General features: G+C 42.8%; 1 long non-coding RNA gene across 1 annotated transcript; it reads left to right on the top strand.

The window, feature by feature from the left end:
• Positions 1-281: 281 nt before the first annotated feature.
• Positions 282-14,977, top strand: LOC308586842. Its single transcript, XR_014008092.1, has 3 exons — positions 282-355; positions 13,633-13,697; positions 14,841-14,977. It is a non-coding gene; the product is annotated as an uncharacterized lncRNA (long non-coding RNA).
• Positions 14,978-20,764: the final 5,787 nt, after the last annotated feature.

The following is a 20,764-nucleotide window of genomic DNA, read 5'->3' as shown; positions in this document are numbered from 1 at the left end:
GAAGTGGAATTCTGCTGCTGTCAAGTGACCCACCACCACTCTGACACACATCGGCAAAGTGCTTCTGGTCACACATGGTAGAAGAAGAGTCCAAATGTACTTTAAGCATAGAAACATAGTATAGTCGTACCTTGATGGTCAAATGGAATCCATTCGAGAAATCCGTTCGATTTCCAAAACATTCAGAAACTGAAGTGCGGCTTTTGATTGGCTGCAGGAGCTTAGTTTTGGAAACTGTGGAAGCCCTGTTGGACATTCAGGTTCCAAAAAACGTTCGCAAACCGGAACACTCACCTCTGGATTTGCGGCGTTCGGGAGCCAAAACGTCTGAGTACCAAGGCGTTTGGGATCCAAGGTATGTCTGTATAGAAAACCACCTTCAAACATGGGAGGGAGGTGTCTTATACAAAGTCAGACCATTTGGGCCAACCTAGCTCAGTATTGTCAACACTGAGTGACAGCATCTCTCGTGTTTCAGCCACGAGTCCTTCTCACTCCAACGTGGATGTTGAACCTAATTCCTTCTGAATTCAAAGCAGAGGTCCTGCCATTGAGCCACAACCCTTACTCTAAGCAGCAATCTTTCATGGGAGGCAACTCTCAAGCTCTGGGAGATGACTTTTCTGGAGCAAAAAGGACTGCCAGTTCAAGTGTAACCCATTTGGGTATGTTCCTTTGATAATTCTGATAATTCTGCACATAGAAGGGAGTTGAAGCATGAAACAGACACCATTATGTGCAGTGAGTATACAGTTATATCATCCTCCCCAGTCCCCAGTGCAGTGAAGAGCTGGTGGTTACATAAGATGGGACCCTGGTTACCTCTTTTCTGAAAACCTCTAGGAAGAGGGCCTGGAGAGTTCTATTTCTTAGGGGAACTATTGGCACTTGCAACCATTTTAACAAGGCTGACTAAGAGATACAGTTTCCCCGATTGGTGGCCATCAAACCAAGCCTTCAAAGGGAAACTCTTGGTACTGAGAGAAAACCAAGTAAGGAGATTCTGTGGCAACAGTCGAAAGAAAGAACGTTAGAAGCACAGTGCTCCAATGTTCTATTACAGCATTCATGTGCAATGCATACTGTGCATGTTTGCATAGGATTATGACAGGTTATTGTTTGATGTGTTACACAACTTTTGCTCTGCATGTCTTTTTTTGTGTGAGTCCCTCCAGAGACCCTGAATAGGAACACTGATTGAATAAGAGCATAGTAAAAGTATTTTGCAGCAGGTTACACAGGGATGCAGTTTAAAAGCAACTCTGCATAAGCAGAGCACCTCCATGTGCAGATTTGGAGCTCAGCTATTGATCCCTTCCTATAAAACTGCACTGGGGTTTTACGTTTGGGTTTGGAAGTTTTGGGGGAAAACGTGGGATTTTTCTCTTCCATCTAGCAAGCATGCTGCTATGTCATGGCCCAGTTCCTGGTGCAGAGTACGATCTCCAGCAGTGAATATAGTAGAAATAAGCAGACAAATGTTCCTGCAAGCTGGAAGAAATATGGGGCTTTTGAATGTAAAGACATTATTCATAAGGAAAGGCAGATCAAGACACAGTGAAAAAATCAAAACCATATGGACCGCAAATAAAAAACAGCTTCTTTTTCCTCCTTCAGTGAATATATACCACTCCTGAAATATTAGTACACTTTGGCTGTTGCTCTTCTTATCTGTCACAAACGTGATAGAAACAGGCAGAGAGAGGAGATTTTTCTTTTACTAAGGAGGTTGCAAATATTGAGCGCAACACATAGAACCAGGGTTATGTGTTTTTTAAACACCAGAGCTTGCCAAGTGGTACAAATTCTCCTAACTCTGCACTCAACTTGACACGTACCCTTCTGTTCCATTGACAAAAAATCCCAAAAAAAACACACCAACCCATATGTCGTGTAAGCACATGCTTCCAAGTAAGTCTGGTATTGGATGGAGGCAGTAGTCTGGATTTGAAGCTTTGACTTACAAAGGAGGTGGCTGCCGTTTTCAAAACACCTGGGCCAGTATGGAAAGAGCTGTTTTAGATGTACGCTCTAAAGACCGGCATCTCTGCTTTCTGAGGTCACATCCATACCATACAAATGAAGCAAAGAATCTTGGGAACTGTAGTTTGCTAAAGGTGCTGGGAATTGTAGCTTGTTGAATTCTAAACTAGAGTTGCCAGGAATTTTTTGTGCGTGGGAGGGGGTTTAAATGGGCTTTAAAGGTATGCTGTAGATGTAACCCGGGTCTCTAATACTTGCTAATTGTGCTACAATAAAATCATAGAGTTGGAAGGGACCCTGGGGGTCATCTAGTCCAACCCCCTGCAAAGCAGAAATATGCAGCTGCCCCACATGGGGATCGAACCTGCAACTTTGGCATTATCAGCACCACACTCTAACCAACTGAGCTATTTAGTGACATAAAGGTCGTTCTCTGAAGACTCCCTAATTTATCAACTGGGTTGCTTTGGGAGGAGAAGACTCTGCACCCTTCTTGGTCATGAAGTTCCAAGCTGGCAATTATTCTTTGGATCTCAGCTCTGAAGTGCATTTTCTGGTTGGGAAAGTGTGTTTATAAATCTGATCACATTTTCTATTCCCCACCCACTCACCCGCATTATTAAAAAAAGAAAGAAAGAAAAGTTATGTTTATTCACAATTCTGAGAAACAGAAGTACAATGCTGGAAATGTTTAAAATAAGATTGCAACGTCCACACATTAATTCTGATTTTTTGGCACTATGTATAGCTTTGGCATTCAGCCATTTTGAAAGCAACCAGATCAATTTCTAGACGAGAGGGGGAAGGAAAGCAAGCATCCAAGCAGGGGAGTCTAATTCCAAACCTTTCACCTTTATGCCTTGCTTAGAATGAACCTGGAGCCTTCTTCACTTGTTCTGGCCATTTTGCAATGAGGGGGAGTGCAGGGTTGTGAATCTAGCAAGGAGCCTGCACGAGTTTGGCAGGCTCTTCGCTGCAGGCCTTTGCTCTCCAATGCATGGAGGGAAACAAGGCCAAGAGATGGAGATGCAACGGAGACACAGACCTATCTAGCACTTCTCCACCTCTCCCCTCATACAATTCCAATTGTGGGAGGCTTTGAGTGCCTCCAAAGAGCTTCCAAGTTCTTCCAAATACTTTCAAGATCAAACAGTACCAGACAGAGCATTCATACTTTGAGATCATCTGGCAAGGCTCGTCTCTCCACTCCATCCCTGTTAGAGGTAAAGCAGGTGACAACCAGTGAGGTTGTCAGCAGCGCCATGCTGTCTACGGGATGCCCTCCCCTGTGTGTGTGTCATTCTCTTTAAAGTTTACATTTGTTGCTCTGTTCACTTTTGGTTCTGGTCCTTCTCTGCCCACCACTGGCATGTGTGCTGCCCCCTAGTCCATGAGGGTCGCCACCTTTCATGTATAATACAGTGGTATCTCAGGATGAGAACAGAAATCGTGCTCTGGCGGCGCGGCAGCAGCAGGAGGCCCCATTAGCTAAAGTGGTGCTTCAGGTTAAGAACAGTTTCAGGTTAAGAACGGACCTCCGGAACGAATTGAGTACTTAACCTGAGGTACCACGGTACAGGATTGTCCTGAATTTCAATATAAAATGCTACATCCTGTATGGATACAGTTTTGTTCTGTATTTCAGGTCTTCTCTCCCCGCCCCCACCAAGTTAAGGATCCTCTCCAAACACATGTGTTTGAAAGGGTGTGGGAAAGCTCGTGTATTTAAGCTCCGAGTAGCCAATCACAGACAGATTTATAAGTTCATGTGTATATGCGTGCACATGTACATGTGTGGTAAATTCAAGAGGGGACATCCCCTTAGGCTGCAATTGATTGTAGTGGGTTGCTTTGAAGTCAACCAGGCATAGTGCCTTCTCGGTAATGGCGCCCGCCCTGTGGAATCCCTCTCCATCAGATGTCAAAGAAATAAACAACTACAGTGGTACCTCTAGTTATGAACTTAATTCATTTCAGAAGTCTGTTCTTAACCTGGAACTGTTCTTAACTAGAGATGTGCTTTCGCTAATGGGGCTCTAGCTGTCACTGTGCTGCTGGCACACAATTTCCGTTCTCATCCAGGGGCAAAGTTCTCAACTCCAGGTAACTCTTCCAGGTTAGCGGAGTTTGTAACCTGAAGCGTTTGCAACCTGAGGCGTTTGTAACTCGAGGTACCACTGTACTGTATATGACATTTAGAAGACATCTGAAGGCAGCCCTGTTTAGGGAAGTTTTTAATGACTGATGTTTTAATGTATTTTTAATCTTTTGTTGAAAGCCACCCAGAGTGGCTGGGGAAACCCATCCAGATGGGTGGGGTAGAAATAAATCATTATTATTATTATTATCATCATCATCATCACTTCAGCGCTAGATTAAGAAGAAAAATTATCCACCAACTGCCCCGCCCCACCCTGCCCTGCGTTTTGCCAGAACAAAGGTAGCAACCCTGCAGCACATGGGCTGAAGAAAAGTTCTTCCACCCTTGCTTTAAAGAGTAGCAAGAAAGAAGCAGAAATCAACTGCAGCTATCTGCCCACCAAACCTAGGTGCAAAAGCAATGGTTGCTGTGTCAAGGAAATAATATGCACACAGCACAAACGTAAACCCTTCTGGAAGGAGCAGGTTTCCCTGTTCATGTTGTAACACATTGAAATACTGGACTGTGCAAAAAGGAGAAACGTACCATGCAATATGGAAGGGCACGAGCATCAAAAGTCAATGTATTACTGCATGAGCCAAACACACAGCTGCTTCTGCTCTGGTGTTGCTTGTAAGCTGCTGTTTGATTCCGGTATGCCATGGGCAGAAGATCTGACGAAAAGAACGCTTACTGCGGGGCACACCTTAAGCCTCCTGCCTCCCAGGTTGGTGCTACTGATTGAAAAGAACCTATAATGCAAACCCAGGGGCTCTTTTGAAGGGAGTGTGTTGGAGGAAACCCTGAATAATGTATAACCGGCAATGCATGTAGATTCGCCGAAGCCCAGATTGTGTCAATTATGCTCTGGCACATGCAGATCCACCCTGCTCCATGTGAAGCTCTGGAGCTCATCACTCCTAAGGCTGTATAACCATTGCTCCATATTTCTGGGGGGATAAGAAAGGGCTCCTGTGCTCTGCGATGATGCAACCTGCTCTCTCGACACTCAGTTCGTTATGGATGTGATTCCAACTACCGGATCTCTGTTCCCTAGGAAGAGGGAAAAGATCAGTGCAAAGCAAAAGGAAAACACTCTAATAAGTACATAAGCTTCGAGTAGTCTTATTGTTGGTTTTGCAGGAGGGAGGGCAGGTTGATTGCTGTTGGCAATCATCCAATAATGGACACTTGGATATAGATATGTAAATTTTTAATCAATAAAGAATTTTTAAAAATGGACACCTGGAACTTGGTATTCTGAACGAGATTCACTTCTTTTTCTTTTTTCTTTTACACGTTAGCCATCGTCTTAGCACACTCAGAGTTATTCCTCAAATGGCAACCTAACACAAGAGCGGCCCAAGCAATTTTGCTGCTTGAGGTGAAAGACAGGATGGTGCGTTCCCCATTTGGTGCCAAAAAAGGGACCAGACTGGTCGTTGGATCCCCAGAACTGGGGATGGAGCAGAGTTCTTTGTTGCACCGAGGACAGCAATCCAGCTTAGGGGTTGCAGGACAGAGCCCGTGACACACCAAGAAGCACTATTTAAAAACAACAGCAGAAGCAGCCACCTCCACAAAGAATTTGCCATGATTCCTTGTTGATTATATATATATATATATGGACAAAGATACAAACAGATAGAAGGAGCACCTATGGGATCACCCCTCTCACCGGTCATCGCAAATCTGTACATGGAACACTTTGAAACCAATGCTTTAGACAAGTCAGAACACAAACCCAAACTTTGGCTCAGGTATGTTGACGACACCTTTGTAATTTGGCCACACGGGAAGAAAAAACTAGATAGCTTCCTCACACATCTCAACAGCCTACACCCCAAAATACAATTCACTATGGAAATAGAAGCCAACAACCAACTTCCCTTCCTTGACGTCCTAATCTACAAAAAACCTGATGGCTCCCTAGGACACACTATCTACCGGAAAAAAACACACACCAACCGCTACTTACATGCACAATCACACCACCACCCTGCACAAATAAACTCCGTAGCCAAGACTCTCATCTCCAGAACCAAACGCCTGGCTGACAAAGACCACTTGACAACTGAGTTACAGAATCTTTCAAATGTGTTAATCGCCAACGGATACCAGCAAAACAGGGTTACGAAGCTAATCCAAAAAGAAACACCCCCCAAAAAGCAAGACACAGAAGAAAACAATGGCATGGCCCTCCTTCCTTATATCAAGGGCACTACAGATAAAATTAGCAAAATCCTCCATAAACACAATATCAAAACAGCCTTTTGCACCAACCAAAAAATAGCCAATATCCTCAGAAACCCCAAAGATAAAATCCAGTTAGAAAACCAAGGGGTCTATGAAATACCCTGCAAAGTCTGCCCAGCCACGTACATTGGACAAACAAACAGACGAATAAATGCACGTATCGCAGAACACAAGAATGCCGTCAAAAAAGAGGAAAAAACTTCCTCTCTTTACCAACACATGAAAGAAACAGGACACGAAATTAATTTTTCAGATTCCAAATTGCTCTTTAACATGGAACACCACCACAAGAGAATAATCATGGAAGCCATCGAGATAGAGAAACACCCTCACAACATGAACAAGCGTGACGATACGTCCCGCCTGCCAGACATCTGGAAAATAGCCCTCCCCACAAAAACCGACACCAGAACCAGAGGCACACAGAACGCCATCTCCAATCAACCACACCAGACCCAAACCCAGACCCTCTCCACAGATAAATTACAGACACCATCCAGTAGCCAAACCATAGTGGCACCTCCGGATGCTGCACCCCCCTGCAATCCCTACACAGATCTGGCTGGCACAGGGCACAAAACCACAGCTCGCCCCTATACACGAAGCCAAGCCAGAGCACAACTAAGTGCATTACAGCCATCTTCTCAGAAAAAAACTCTTCACAAGGTCAAGAGGTCAAGACACGAAAGCTTTAGCAACTAATCCACACCTAATGACCCTCCTAAGTGGTACTCAGAATATCACTCAAGAAATCACTCAAGATATCCCTCAAGTAATTAATGAACAAAAGAAGAAAAGACACACTAACCTGGAACTTCCTCTCTGCCCAGAACGTTGGAGGCTATACACCACACCCCCTCAACAGTATTTATAGGAACTCAAACACTGAGATCCTGCTCTGTTCCAGTAACAAGAAGCCGAAAGCACCAGCCTGAAGATGACGAGTGAGACCTCGTCGAAACGTCGCCTAGACACCCCAACTCTTACACGGGAAGACACCCGAAGACACCAAAACCTGCATATATATATATATATATATATATATATATATATATATATATATATGCTTTCGTAGATTTTCACGGGTACAGGAATGTAGGTTTTGGTGTCTTCGGGTGTCTTCCCGTGTAAGAGTTGGGGTGTCTAGGCGACGTTTCGACACCCGAAGACACCAAAACCTACATATATATATATATATATATATGCGCATACATACACACACACACACACACACACACACACACACACACACTTCATTTTTTGTTAACAACTTTGGTCTGTGTTTCTGTGTAGAATTCAGGAAAGTATTTCCATCATAATGTTGGAGGGGGGTCTGGCATCTAGGCCACCCCCTGCTCAACTTGTGAAATCCAGAGCTAGTGCTCCTATTACTTGATCCCTTTGGATCTAGTGGTATCAGGGAATGAGTCTATGTCCTTTTCTATCTGACAGGCCTTCAGGTATGTCTGACCTCCACTGTCACAGGCAGTACGCCTTTGTATTCTTGCTGCTGGGAGTTGCAGATGGAGAGAGAGCTGTTGCAATCAGGTTTCCCATGGTCATCTGGTTAGCCACTGTGAGAACAACATGCTGGACTAGTTGGGCCACTGGCCTGATCTTTTGCAAGCTAAACCTTTGAACCTTTCTCCAGAGGACTTGCTTTCTATAACCCTGCAGTCTCCTTGTCTATAACTGCTCTAATTAATCTGCCTCTTTTTTTAAAAATGCGGTACCCAGAACCAGATGCCAGTTAGGTTCTAACTGGAGCCAGAAAACAGTGGAAAACTGTTCCTTCCCATGACTTGGATGCTATGGTTCTATTAATGCAGCCTAAAAACACTTTAGCAATTTTATCATTCACCTCACTCTGGTTCCAGTTTGAACATTTCTGACCTAGTTGAGAAACATCTGAGAGAAAATAAATACTGCAGAATGTGAAATAGATTTTCTGTCTTGAGACGTTTTAGTCCGTAATATTATGACAAGGGGGAATGTGTTCCTCATTGTTGCTCCCTATCTTCCCCAATGCCCCATCAATGCCTATGGATGAGCTAGCCACAAATCTCTTTCAGCTGGGAAGGCAGCAGATATAGTACTCAAGAGCTGTACATTTTTCTCAGACAGGCATTACCCAAACCTAGCAGTGTTCCCTCTCCCTTCCCAGTTTATTTACTTTGGGAGAAATCCAGGGGGCAAAACCTAATATGTTATCCAGGCAACATTTAAGGGTGGAAGCCGTCCCCCCGCCCCCAGTTTCTGCTTTCTGGGATGCTCCCTTAGGACCAAGCTGTTGAAATATTAAACACTATAGTTGGAAGGAGAATAGCTCAGTGGTGAAGAAATCCCCGAAAGCTCCAAGTCCATAAAAATGATACCAGTATATATGGTTTAGTCAGTGTACATTACCCAAACCAGCATTCTGCTTATGTAGATATGCATAAGTGTAAGCAGGGTGATGTAGTGATGAAACCCATTTTGCATTAACTTTTGCTGGTTGCTCTGCCAATGGCCCCGTGACTAACAAAACATATTTCCTGCTTCCCTGATTTAAGGAGGACTTAAATCAACTGAAGGAAGAGTGAAGATTACAAGAGCGGGAAAGCTTTCTCAGCCCAAGGTCCACATTCCCATCTGAGAAACCTTTTTTTGAGGGACACGTGGAAGTGATGGGTAGGGTCAGAGGTAAATGGGGTTCTTGGAAATGTTACCTTTGTACAGTAGGCTAGTCTCTGAACACAAGCATACCCCTTCTTTATTCAGATGACCAAGAGGCAACCCCACAATTCAATGACATATCCCAGGCAAGCAACAACAGCAAAGTTGGAGAGCAGAGCCAATGAGGAAGGAGGCCTGAGGAGAGTTCAGAGAGCCAGGCAGAGAGGTCTGGAGGTTTTCCACCACCCGCAGTGTCCACATTATAGTGGGTTGAAGTGGAGACATACCTTTGTTCTGTTGAAGTCTGCTGTATGCAGGGCGCTTCTAGGATGTGAGTAGCCTTCTGAATCGAAGCCAAAATAAAGAAATCCTATACTCACCGTGTTGAGTTTGGCAAGCAAGATTATTACTCATACTTTGACATGATATTATTTATTTGCTTGCCGCATTTAAGAAGATAGCATGCATGCACACACACACACACACACAGTTCCAACTCTCAAAAAGTCTTCCACCAAGCACATTTTTAACCCATAAAACGGTGAAATAAAATGCTACTAGAAGATTCCTGATTATTTGAATTGGTTTTGGGAGCTGGCACCCATGTTGAGAAGTCGGTTTAGGGACATGTGGGAAGCAGACACACATCTATCTGGACTGCTGAAAGCCAGTCCGAAGAGGCTGAATCTTTTGTTGACTAGAAATTTGAGCGTCTCTCAGACAGTTAAAGTGCTCGATATCTTCCGTTAGGTAGTTGTTCAGGACATGCTGAAAAATTGAACCCTCCATATGGATTCTCCATCTGGTTCCCCATCACCATCACTTTCTTGTTGCCAGGAAGGTTACTGGATGAGCAGTTACACTGCAGCTTCAGGAACATCTGAAAACTATCCCCCCCCCCTTTTCTTTTTTTGTGGAGTTTTGCCCGTCTGGCTTTTGGTGTTGACATGGGCCTCAGACTGCACTCGTGGTCTTGGTCAACAATCTCTGCCTAGAGATCAATAAGGCTAATTGTACCTTATTGATTATGTTAATTCTGTTAATTGTTCCTTATCGATTCTTCCCTATGTGGCCTTTGATACTGTTTATCATAAGGTGCTGGTGCTGCAATGAAGAGACCAGGGAATTATTTGCAAGACTGCTCCTTTTGAGTGAACCTGCTTACTATTTAGTACCAGAATGTAGTGATTGTTCATTGTTGCCCTGAGCTTTTCCTCTGGTATCGCAGTAGTACACAAGTACTCATGGCCACTGGATGAGGACTTTCGGAGACATGCAAGTCCTGTTCAATCAATCATTCCTAAACTGCATCTGTTGAGGGAGTAAGGCACCATATGCATTGACCCCCAAACTGTCGCTTGAGTCAGAAGGTCTAAGGACAGGATTTTAAGCATGTTCAGCCGAACGCAATTACAGTCTTCCCCATAATCAGGAACCTTGGTCGATCAAGGCTCCCACCCATAGAGATGATCATAAGAGTGTCCAGCTGAACATGCTTACAATCCTCCTTCAGACCATCCTGCTCAATAAGAGAAGGAAAGAGAGAGGGGGTGGCACAGGCAGCCCTATGCTTCCACCATGAATATAGTTTGCTAATGTCTTAATAGGCCTAGAGTTTGACACCATCAATATTGTTGCACCCCACCCCAGTCTCTGAGCGGTGCAGGATTCCAGGGGTTCCAGGCACTTACCCAAGGTTTATGGAGACTGTGGTGTCTTTATGATATATGGCTTTGTTGTTGTTGTTTAGTCATTTAGTCGTGTCCGACTCTTTGTGACCCCATGGACCAGAGCACGCCAGGCACTCCTGTCTTCCACTGCCTCCCGCAGTTTGGTCAGACTCATGCTGGTAGCTTCGAGAACACTGTCCAACCATTTTGTCCTCTGTTGTCCCCTTCTCCTTCTGCCCTCAGTCTTTCCCAACATCAGGGTCTTTTCCAGGGAGTCTTCTCTTCTCATGAGGTGGCCAAAGTTTTGGAGCCTCAGCTTCACGATATTTCCTTCCAGTGAGCACTCAGGGCTGATTTCCTTAAGAATGGATAGGTTTGATCTTCTTGCAGTCCATGGGACTCTCAAGAGTCTCCTCCAGCACCATAATTCAAAAGCATCAATTCGTTGGCGATCAGCCTTCTTTATGGTCCAGCTTTCACTTCCATACATCACTGCTGGGAAAACCATGGCTTTAACTATATGGACCTTTGTTGGCAAAGTGATGTCTCTGCTTTTTAAGATGCTGTCTAGGTTTGTCATTGCTTTTCTCCCAAGAAGCAGGCGTCTTTTAATTTCGTGACTGCTGTCACCATATATGGCTTACTTACACATATATACTGTTAGTTTCTTCGCTCACAGTCAGAGGTACCTGGCCTCCCCCGAGGCAATTGAGTGAGATACTGTGTTTACCTTCCGTCTGCGACCTCCCGGCAGGCTAGGTAAACAAACCCGGCGATTCTTCTCATCAGACGTGAGATAGAACACACCCTCTGCTTCTCTGCTTCTCTCTCCCTCCCTGCATTCTCCCAGGGAGGAGAAATGAGACAGACAGGAGTCCTTTTACATGTTTTATTCCTGTCTCTCAGCAATACATAGAAATGCTTCTGTTCCCTTCAGACTCCATCAGAAGAGACTCAACTCCTCCCCTGTACTTCCAGTACAGGTCACATGACACACTGAGCTAACATCCGGTGCTCAGTACAGAGAATAGGCTCCACCTTTTCTCCAACAGTACATCTGCAAAACATAACATCCTGTTTTGCATTCCAGCAATCTGGAGCTGGCTTTTGCATTGGTGCTTTTTCCCAACATATACAACCTACAATGGAGAGGTTCACAGCATCAACACCCCAAAAAGCTCTTTTTTTCTCACAGCCTTGGTTGCAAGCAAAATTCCAGCATGCCTCTCTCCTTTTGCTTTTCCAGCCTGTTGCTTTTACATCCTGCTTCTAACTCACATAAAAAACTCGCAGCTTTTGTCCTTCTCACTATATGCAAGTTAAGGGAGGGTCACTAACAGTCTGTGCTGTGTCCCCTTAACCTCTGTCCCCCCCATACCTCCCCTACCCTAAACTACTGCAATTGCTCTACATGCTCTCACCAGCTTCTCTCTTCCCAGGCACATCCTATGCCCCGTGATTTAAAAACAAAACAACAACACCCCCCAATTTTTTTAAAAAACCAACAGGTTAAAAACCATTTACAATATTTTAAACAGTAGGGGCAGCAAAAAGAATAACAGAGCCCCCAACAGAAACTCCTAGACAATTTATGATTGTCACAACAACACAATTCTAAGTGCAATAAATTATTCATCCCTGAAAAGGCACTGCCATGTTGCAATGTGGGGGAAAAAGTTCATTATTCCGCGGGGAAAGCATTATTCAAAATGTCTCTAAAGCTGTTCACAGCAGACACATGGATGATATCTTTTCCCTGGGAAGAAACTTTGACACCCTGTATCTTAAAGCATCTTTCTGATTTTAATTGACTTACCAAGTGCCAGCAGAATCCATGTGATTAACACCAATCTTTTGAATTTTAAAAGTGTTATAAGGTAAATGGCCTTCCAAGCCTTCAATCATGCCCTCATCCTTTTCAGCTCCCACCTACACAATCTGCTTATTATTGTTGTTTTTGCTCCGTATTTAATTGCTAAAACTTTGCAGTAAAGCAAGGCATTAACTCTGTGTGTGTCGGTGAAATCTGAGGGAGAACCGTTGAGGGGAAATATATGTTAGGGATAATGGCCAAATCCTCTTGGAGTTAGAGGCACTTCATCAGAAATCATAGCTTGGGACCAGGGCCAGCCCAAGACATTTTGGCACCTGAGGCAAGCCACAGAATGGCACACACACAGCGGCCAGGGAAGAAGGGTTGAGTGAAGATTTACATTGAGAACAAGGGTGAGAGAAGACCAGATGCACCTTCTATTCACAAAGAGGCCACCATAGAGGCAGCATTTGAGGGGCTGTTGATCAGGTTGCAGATCTGGCCTCTAAGAAGTGCACCGCAGCCATTACTGTCACATTCCTTGGAGGCTCAATCTGCTGCCCCTGTGAATCTTGCTGCCTGAGGCGGCCACTTCAACTTATTTCTGCACCACACAGATAAATTATTTCCACTTCGTGTAAATGTAATTCTGACTGCAGCTTCAAGTTTTGTTTCATGGAAAGGCTTGTATGATGTTAGAAGCTGAATCTATGTCCATAACCAAAGCCTATTATTATCTCTTATAATCAAAGCTGGAGCCACAGTTTGTTAAGAGAGGTTACAATTGAATATAGGAGGCTAAACTTCTGGTTGGTAAACTGGGATCTTTTCATGGGAGAAACAGCTGCTAATTAGGACTATGGGGAATATGCTTTTCAACTTGTTTTAATCCAGTGATTAGCTGGCCAACATGGGAGGCTGATGTTTCTTGCACAATAACATGATAATAAATCAAAAATCTTTTGCTGATCATTGCTCTCTAGGTTCACTGTGTTCAGGAAATGCATTTCTGTGATTTTCATACGTAATCCAAAAGTGAGCATGTGCGATTTTGTGGCAATGTGAGATATATTAAGACTGCAGGAAATACTAATACGTTTCTTATCTTCATTCAGGGCCATGCTAGATTTGATGCTTCCAACCACTTTGAAGTGAATCATGATAATGGTAATAACAGCAGGTATGTGAGAGTGATTTAGGAAATTAGGAAGCTGCCTTAAATGGAGTCAGTGTTAGAATTCCTGCTCCATGGTTGCAGTCATGGGACTGTTGTCTATCACATGATGGTAAATGTTTTGACTCCACAGAGTGAGAAGTGACAAAGACAGGATGTTTGTGTTACTGTGTTCTGCGAAGTGGGACTATTGTCCTTTGTTCTTTTTCTCTTTGCTGTCTGATACTAGAGAGAGAGGGAGCCATGTTGTAGTGCTCCGTGTGTGTTTATATGTAAATAAAGTAGATTAGCCAAAATGCTGAGTTCCTGGTTCTGTTACGCAAACTGGGCAAACTCTGTGGATCCCTAAGTGTGCAGGTGTTGGTTGGCATCGGTCGCTGTGATGTTCGGACTGAAGAAAGCTTATGAAGCTTCTGAACGATCGACCAGGAGGGAGGGAACATGCCAGTCAGGCATGTGTCTCTGCCAGGGTCCTACTCGAGTGTAGGCTGAACTCCGTTTAAGTCAGGACAATTAAATGGAGTCCCATTTGCTCAGTGCTTTTCACCCTGGCCGGCAGCAGCTGTCCTGGATTTCAGACAGAGAATCTCACCCAGCCCTACCTGAAGAGGCTAGCGATTGAACCTGAGACCTTCTGCATGCAAATAAATGCAGAGCCACAGCCCTTCTCAGACCACAGCATACAGAGAGGGGAGGTTTAATTATTTCCTCCCCTCAGCAGGGTCCCAGGGGACATCATCCCATGAACCTGTTCTTAATTTTTAATTGACAAGATCCATTAAAGTTATGTGGGATTTTAAAAATTGAGAGCGGTAGTGGGAACAGAGAGAGAACATGGCTGCTAATAAGATGTTTGGTATTGTGTCTGCTTTGGCCCTCAGATGAAGATTTCTGAATGGACTTAGTACAGTGTGGCCTTATGGTCAAAATATTGGGTTAGGACAGGTAGGTGCTGGTTGAAATTCTCTGTCTGCCACACACTGTACTGGGCGATGTTAAGACAGCCACAATCTCCTTCTTAATCTGCCTCACAAGGTTGCTATGATGATAAAATAGGAAACCATGTATGCTATCCCAAGCTCCTAAGAAGAAGGGCAGGATTGCTACCTGAAGTCTCTGTCTACATACCTGTTTGTCTGTCTTTCATAGAGACCACATTAACCTTGCTGACTATAATAACTTGTCATAATGTGTATACAATCAAGAGAGGATCCAACCTTCTGCTGAGCCCTTCCATATGGCAGGGAGAATTTTTGCAACATGTTTCCCATGATACATTAACAAGTTTTCAGAGACAAGAGAGAAAGGTAGAAAAAGTCTGCCAAGATCATTTTAACTTCACTTCTGTATAATCTTTAGAGTTTTAATAAAATATTTTAGGTTAACAAAATTATTTTTGAACTGTTGTAATCTTTCCCCCAACCATTTTCATATTTCAACCTCTTTTTGCAATGCATAGGATTAAGACTAAGAAGGACTAAGTAGGTGAATTTAACACGCCCGTTCCCTGATGAATGTTGTCACCTTGTATGTTTAAGCACATATAGGGACCTTGAAGTTTCATTAATGATTTGGGGCACAAAGCAAGGTTTTCTAACAAGGTCGTTTAGTGGAAACGATTGCTTCCAAAGCCACTTTTCATTGAGGCATTTTTAAAAGAGATAAGGAGTGTTATAGGATTCTTCATATGTATGTCAGATAAAGCTCAGGAGACCACATTGCTTGACTGTGCCCCATCTTTCTGCTTACTTTGAAGTTGAGATTATAGTTCCCTTCTGGCATTGGTTCTTTCAGATTTCCTACCACAACTGTTTTAGTAAATGCATATAAATAATCTTAGTTGGTGTATTTTGTTCTATACCCCATCTTGGTCAAATATAAATTTGTTTGCCCACAGAAAGATAAGGATTTAAAAAGTCTAACAATGTCAGTGTCTCATATTTCAACAGTGGGGCAATTAAAAGCTGCATAAGTCTTAATATTTGTTTAGAAGTTTGGGGTTATTTTCATATGCAGGTTGTCTCAAAACCTCATCCTCCAAATGCATACACCTGGACCACATTGGATTTGATTATAAAGGCAGCCACACACAGAGAGGAAGAGAGAAAAGAAGGAACATATTGTTCATGGCTGCCAGTATTTACTGTAGGATTTTTATTTTTTTTAAGGATAGTCATAGGAATGTGCAGAAGACCAAGAGGATGGCATGCGAAATTTGCGTTCAATAAAGTAGCTTGATGATCTTGTATTTTTCAAATCTGCGAATGTTTTGAAATGGCAGTCATGGAAGGAAGATAATGCATGCAGGGAATAAAATAAAATCATAAAAATGGCACCAAATCATTCTCATAGTCATCAAAAGTCCAAAGAGGTTTTTTTTCCCTGAGTGTGTTTTTGCAATGAACCTGAGACTTATGGAATGAAAAAAGTGACCGGGTCCATAATTGGACGGAAATTAAACAGCAATGAATTTATTTGTTTAGGACCCCGATGCTGCGTGCTGAACAGTAGGGGAAAAACTTTCTCCAACCCTTTGTTAATTTGAAAACTTAACTATCAAGACTCATTGATGCAACCCTGTGGGCGGTTAACCTCATTCTGATACTAATTCTACAAGGACAGTTCCCATAGCAACCCGAGGCCACTTCTCATGTGGCAATAATTTTCTGCAATTTCCCCCCCAGAACATTTCTGAGGCAGTTGCACAGCGGCGATTAACCATGACATAATATGAATGTACCAGGCACTAAGCCAGCACATTGCAGTAGGCCACTTCAATAGGACACAGGCATCAAGTCCCACTACTGAATAGAAAAGACCTTCAGAGATTGACTCTGCATCTGTATACATGTCTACTCAGAAGCAAGTCTCACCATGCTCAATGAAGCTTATTACCCCCTTAGTAAGAGTGCTTTGTTTTGCTGCCCTGGAGTCCATCCATTAGCATGAAAGTTCTACTTTCTGCTTTTTAGGGCGTACGGTGATATGCTTATGCATGTTTTTTTTTTAAAGTATGCATGCCTTTGATGAACAGAATCAAAGCCTACATTAAATTTACACAAAGCTGTCTGAGTCAGGTAAGTGGTCCATTAGTCAAGTATTGCCCACTTCAGCTAGCAGATGTTCTCCAAGGCTTCAGGCAAAGGCCTCTGTCAGCTCTGTTAGTGAAGGCCATTTTAACTGGAGATGACGGGGCTGGAATTTGTGTCCTTCTGCAAATGCTCTATCATAAAGGGGTGATCCCACCCCTGCCTTGATTACTTAATGTGCCAGGACCCTCCACTATAAGGATAGGTTTTACTTTAGGGGGAAAGGATGAGTAGGGGGGGTACCTGGATGGTAGACATGTACAAAAAAGATGTGATGTGGAAAAATTGGATAAGTAGATGTTTTTCAGCCTCTCTCATAATATTTGTTTGGGGTTGAATAGATTTTATTAGGGTTTATAGAGAAAAATACACAACTTAATATCAAATATCTTTCCCTCTTTTTTGTCCAAATGAAAACTTTGATCTAAATACATTGAAAATATAAAGAGAAGGGAAGAGAAAGGAATAAAGAAAGAGAAAGAGAAAAATTAAGAAAAATAAATAGAAAAGAGGTTAAAGGGGGGGGGGATAAAATTCAGAAGGTAAGGGACTTGATTCTTCATCTGACCACCATATATAAACAATATTTACTTCATCCACTCCAGTATAATACCCAACAAAGCCACTTTCTATAAACAAACATTATGTTCAGTCTTCAAATCCAAGTATCATTGTTTCATTTTCTTTTTCACGTAAAAAGTCAACATGAGAGGTTTCCAATATTTAATAAATGTTAACAAGTGCTTTTCTCTGATTAAACATGCCAATTCCACCATCTTGGCTAAGTGTTGGTTTTAACAGCCATTCTTCGTGGTTGGTAATAATGGGTCCTTCCATCGTTGTGTATATAAAAGTCTCGCAGCCATAATCATATATGGTAATGGCCTCTCTCATAATATTTGAACTTGGAGGTCATCTAATGAAGTTCCGTGGTAGTAGCATCAGGGCAGACCAGAAAAAGTACATCTCCACTCAAGGCATAGTTAAACAATGAAATTTGCTGCTGCAGGACAGCCACTCGACAGGATCACTGTTTACTCCCCCCAGAATCAGAGACAGCATGCTCTGAATACCAGTTACTGTGGAACGGCAGTAGGAGAGTGCTTGTGGGCTTCTCAGTGACATCTGGCCGGTCACTGTGGAGCATGCTGCTGTCCCACATAGGCCTTGCACCAGCAGGGCTCTTCTTATGTTCTTAATCTCAAAATAAACATGCATGCTATTAGAGAGTTTTGTCTGTACCATGAAAACAATCCCCATCTCACCCACTCTGATGAAGGAAATGAACCATCTGGCACCCTACTTACTTCCAAGTAAATATTTTTAGAATGAGGCTGTTAGATATGATAGTTCTGGTATTGAACATTAAGATGACATTCTTTGCAGCTTCACACAGGTTTAGGTTTTTGTGTTGCGGGCATTTTATTTTAAATTTGGGCTGTAATCCATTACAAAACCAAGCTCCTTTTCAAGCCATGTCTTGCACAGTACTGGTACCCTAACCCCCTAAGTCATTGGGATACATAGTGGACAATTTTGAATTATATGGTTTCAGAATCGAAGTGACAATGGGGTTTTTAGGCTTCAATTCTATGCCTGACTACCCAGAAATAAGTTCCATTGCTCAATTGCAAGGTCTTTACAACTTTACAACTCTTAAAACTTTACAAATTGTTAGAACAACAAATGAAGGTTCATAAGAAAACTGCATAGCAAGGCTGTATATTTACTTGGGGGGAGGAAGTCAATGATGGTTTAATTGAAGCAGAATGTTTTATTTTGTGTCTTACGTCCCCACTATCAAGCAAATGTCGGCTTGTGGTTATTAGCTCCTGAACCTTACACAGGAAACATGATAAATGCCATAATGCCTGCCCTCTCTATGAACACTCAAGCATTGCCCTTTACTTTGAACTTCTCCTTCCCGCTTGCTGTTCATTAAAAACACAGTATTGATAATTACATAAATTTATTATCCTATTATTATTCAGAGATTTTTAAAAAACAAAAACAAAATAATCATTACAGCAAATATATTTCACCCTTAGATTTAGCTTTTTCCATTTCTTTTTCTTTACTCCATGCATATAATTTGGAAAGTTAATGCCCATGCCTTCAGTTTGGGCATCTAACTTCAAGCACCAAATGAGGGGGTGGTGGGGATGCAGCGTTTCTGCTTATTTTCTTTTAAAGTTCAAGTAATGTGTGGTTTTTTATATTAAAAAACAACTTTTGTTTCATCAAAATAACTGAAGTGCATCCAGTCACTTCAAGAGGCACAATATTAATATCTACAAGAAGTCTAAGGTCATCACCTGTTCTGAACCACATCTGGCTGCAAGTCTAACTGGTGTACACGATTCCATGGCAAATACTAGCTCATAGGCTAACAGGTCCAAAGTCCAGTCAGACCAGGTATCTGCTTCTGCTGCTGATCCAGGAGTCTGCAGGTCACTCTCACACAAACACAATCCCAAAGAGCTCCCTGGAAGGAGCCTCCAATCCAGGGGTTATTGGATCATTGTTGCCAATTTACATAGCTTGTCGTTTGTATAGGTATCCGTTAACATATTAGCCCCTAATGGGCAAAACCATGGTGCTTCTCACTTCAGCATCCATCCTGAGGTGTGGCAGCAAGAAATCCCCCATGGCATTGCTGTATGGAAGTATCTTGATAGATCTCTGTAATCAAGCACCAGAACTGATCATTCGGGCATTTTGTGCATCTTTCTTTGGAATCCCTGCAACGGGGTCCTTCGGGGCATCAGTTAATCCTTTCCCACTGGTGTGTATTTGCCCCCCAGGACAAAACACCTGTGCAGCATCCTGACAAGGGTGCAAATTGCCCCTCCTAATCCACTTGGATATTGCAATAGTGGGCAGGGAGTGGCAACTCCCTTCTCAGATGATGAGTAGGGATAAATTATGGAGGTGGTGCATTTGTGTGTTGTGCTTGAACTGACCAAACCCACTCTTGCCCATCTATCCACTAACCCCTCTAGCCACTAGATCACAATGACTCTCAATGCTTACACAGGACAAATACTACAGCATAGGTAAATTTTATCCTGAATTCATCTTTCCATGTTTCTTGACCTGCTGTGTAATGCCACTTTGTTCTCTTAAATATTCATCCCTCCTTTTTAGATAGTGGCCCTCTCTTGTCTTCTGCAGGATATTACTACAGCTAAAGCCCTTGTTGGGATCTGTCCACAGTGCATTTCCATTTCCATCAATAACATGATTGTTCTACAGTGGTACCTCAGGTTAAGAACTTAATTCGTTCTGGAGGTCTGTTCTTAACCTGAAACTGTTCTTGACCTGAGGTACTACTTTAACTAATGGGGCCTCCTGCTGCCGCCGCACCACCGCTGCACAATTTCTGTTCTCATCCTGAAGCTAAGTTCCTAACCTGAGGTACTATTTCTGGGTTAGTGGAGTCTGTAACCTGAAGTGTCTGTAACCTGAAGGGTCTGTAACCCAAGGTACCACTGTACATTGATTAGCAAAAGTCACAGTGAAAATGGTGGAAAGCACAGAGAGCTGCTTGCCATTTTATTGTTCAATGATTTCCAATTTTTGCTCTAATTTTCTAGTTCCAGAGCTCATCAGTCGTCATACAATCCCAATTTGATTTGGGGTAACTAATAAGCAGCTGTGATAAATGAAACCTTTTTCATCATACATATATGTAAACAAAGTTACAGGGCCTGGACACTGACTAAACAGAAAGCACAACTAATCATTAGAACTCTGTGATTCGCTTGCTTTTTTGTTAATACCTTGGTTTAGTTGTGTAACGTGGTGTCTCCAGGGGGGAAATAAAGTGGCACTATGTTTCAAATGTCACTTAAAGCCATTCTGTTCAGTAACCAATCTCATTCATATTTTTGGTTTGTTTGCCTACACAACCAATGAAATTAAACAAGATTATCAATTGTTTTGTAGAATCACAAAGTTGGTTCATACAAAACTGTCCCAGCT

Source organism: Podarcis bocagei, assembly GCF_964188305.1.
Source record: "Podarcis bocagei genome assembly, chromosome: 5".
In the NCBI taxonomy this organism is placed as follows: domain Eukaryota; kingdom Metazoa; phylum Chordata; class Lepidosauria; order Squamata; family Lacertidae; genus Podarcis; species Podarcis bocagei.
The sequence above is the reverse complement of the archived record's forward strand: the minus strand, read 5'-3'. Positions and strand labels throughout refer to the sequence as shown.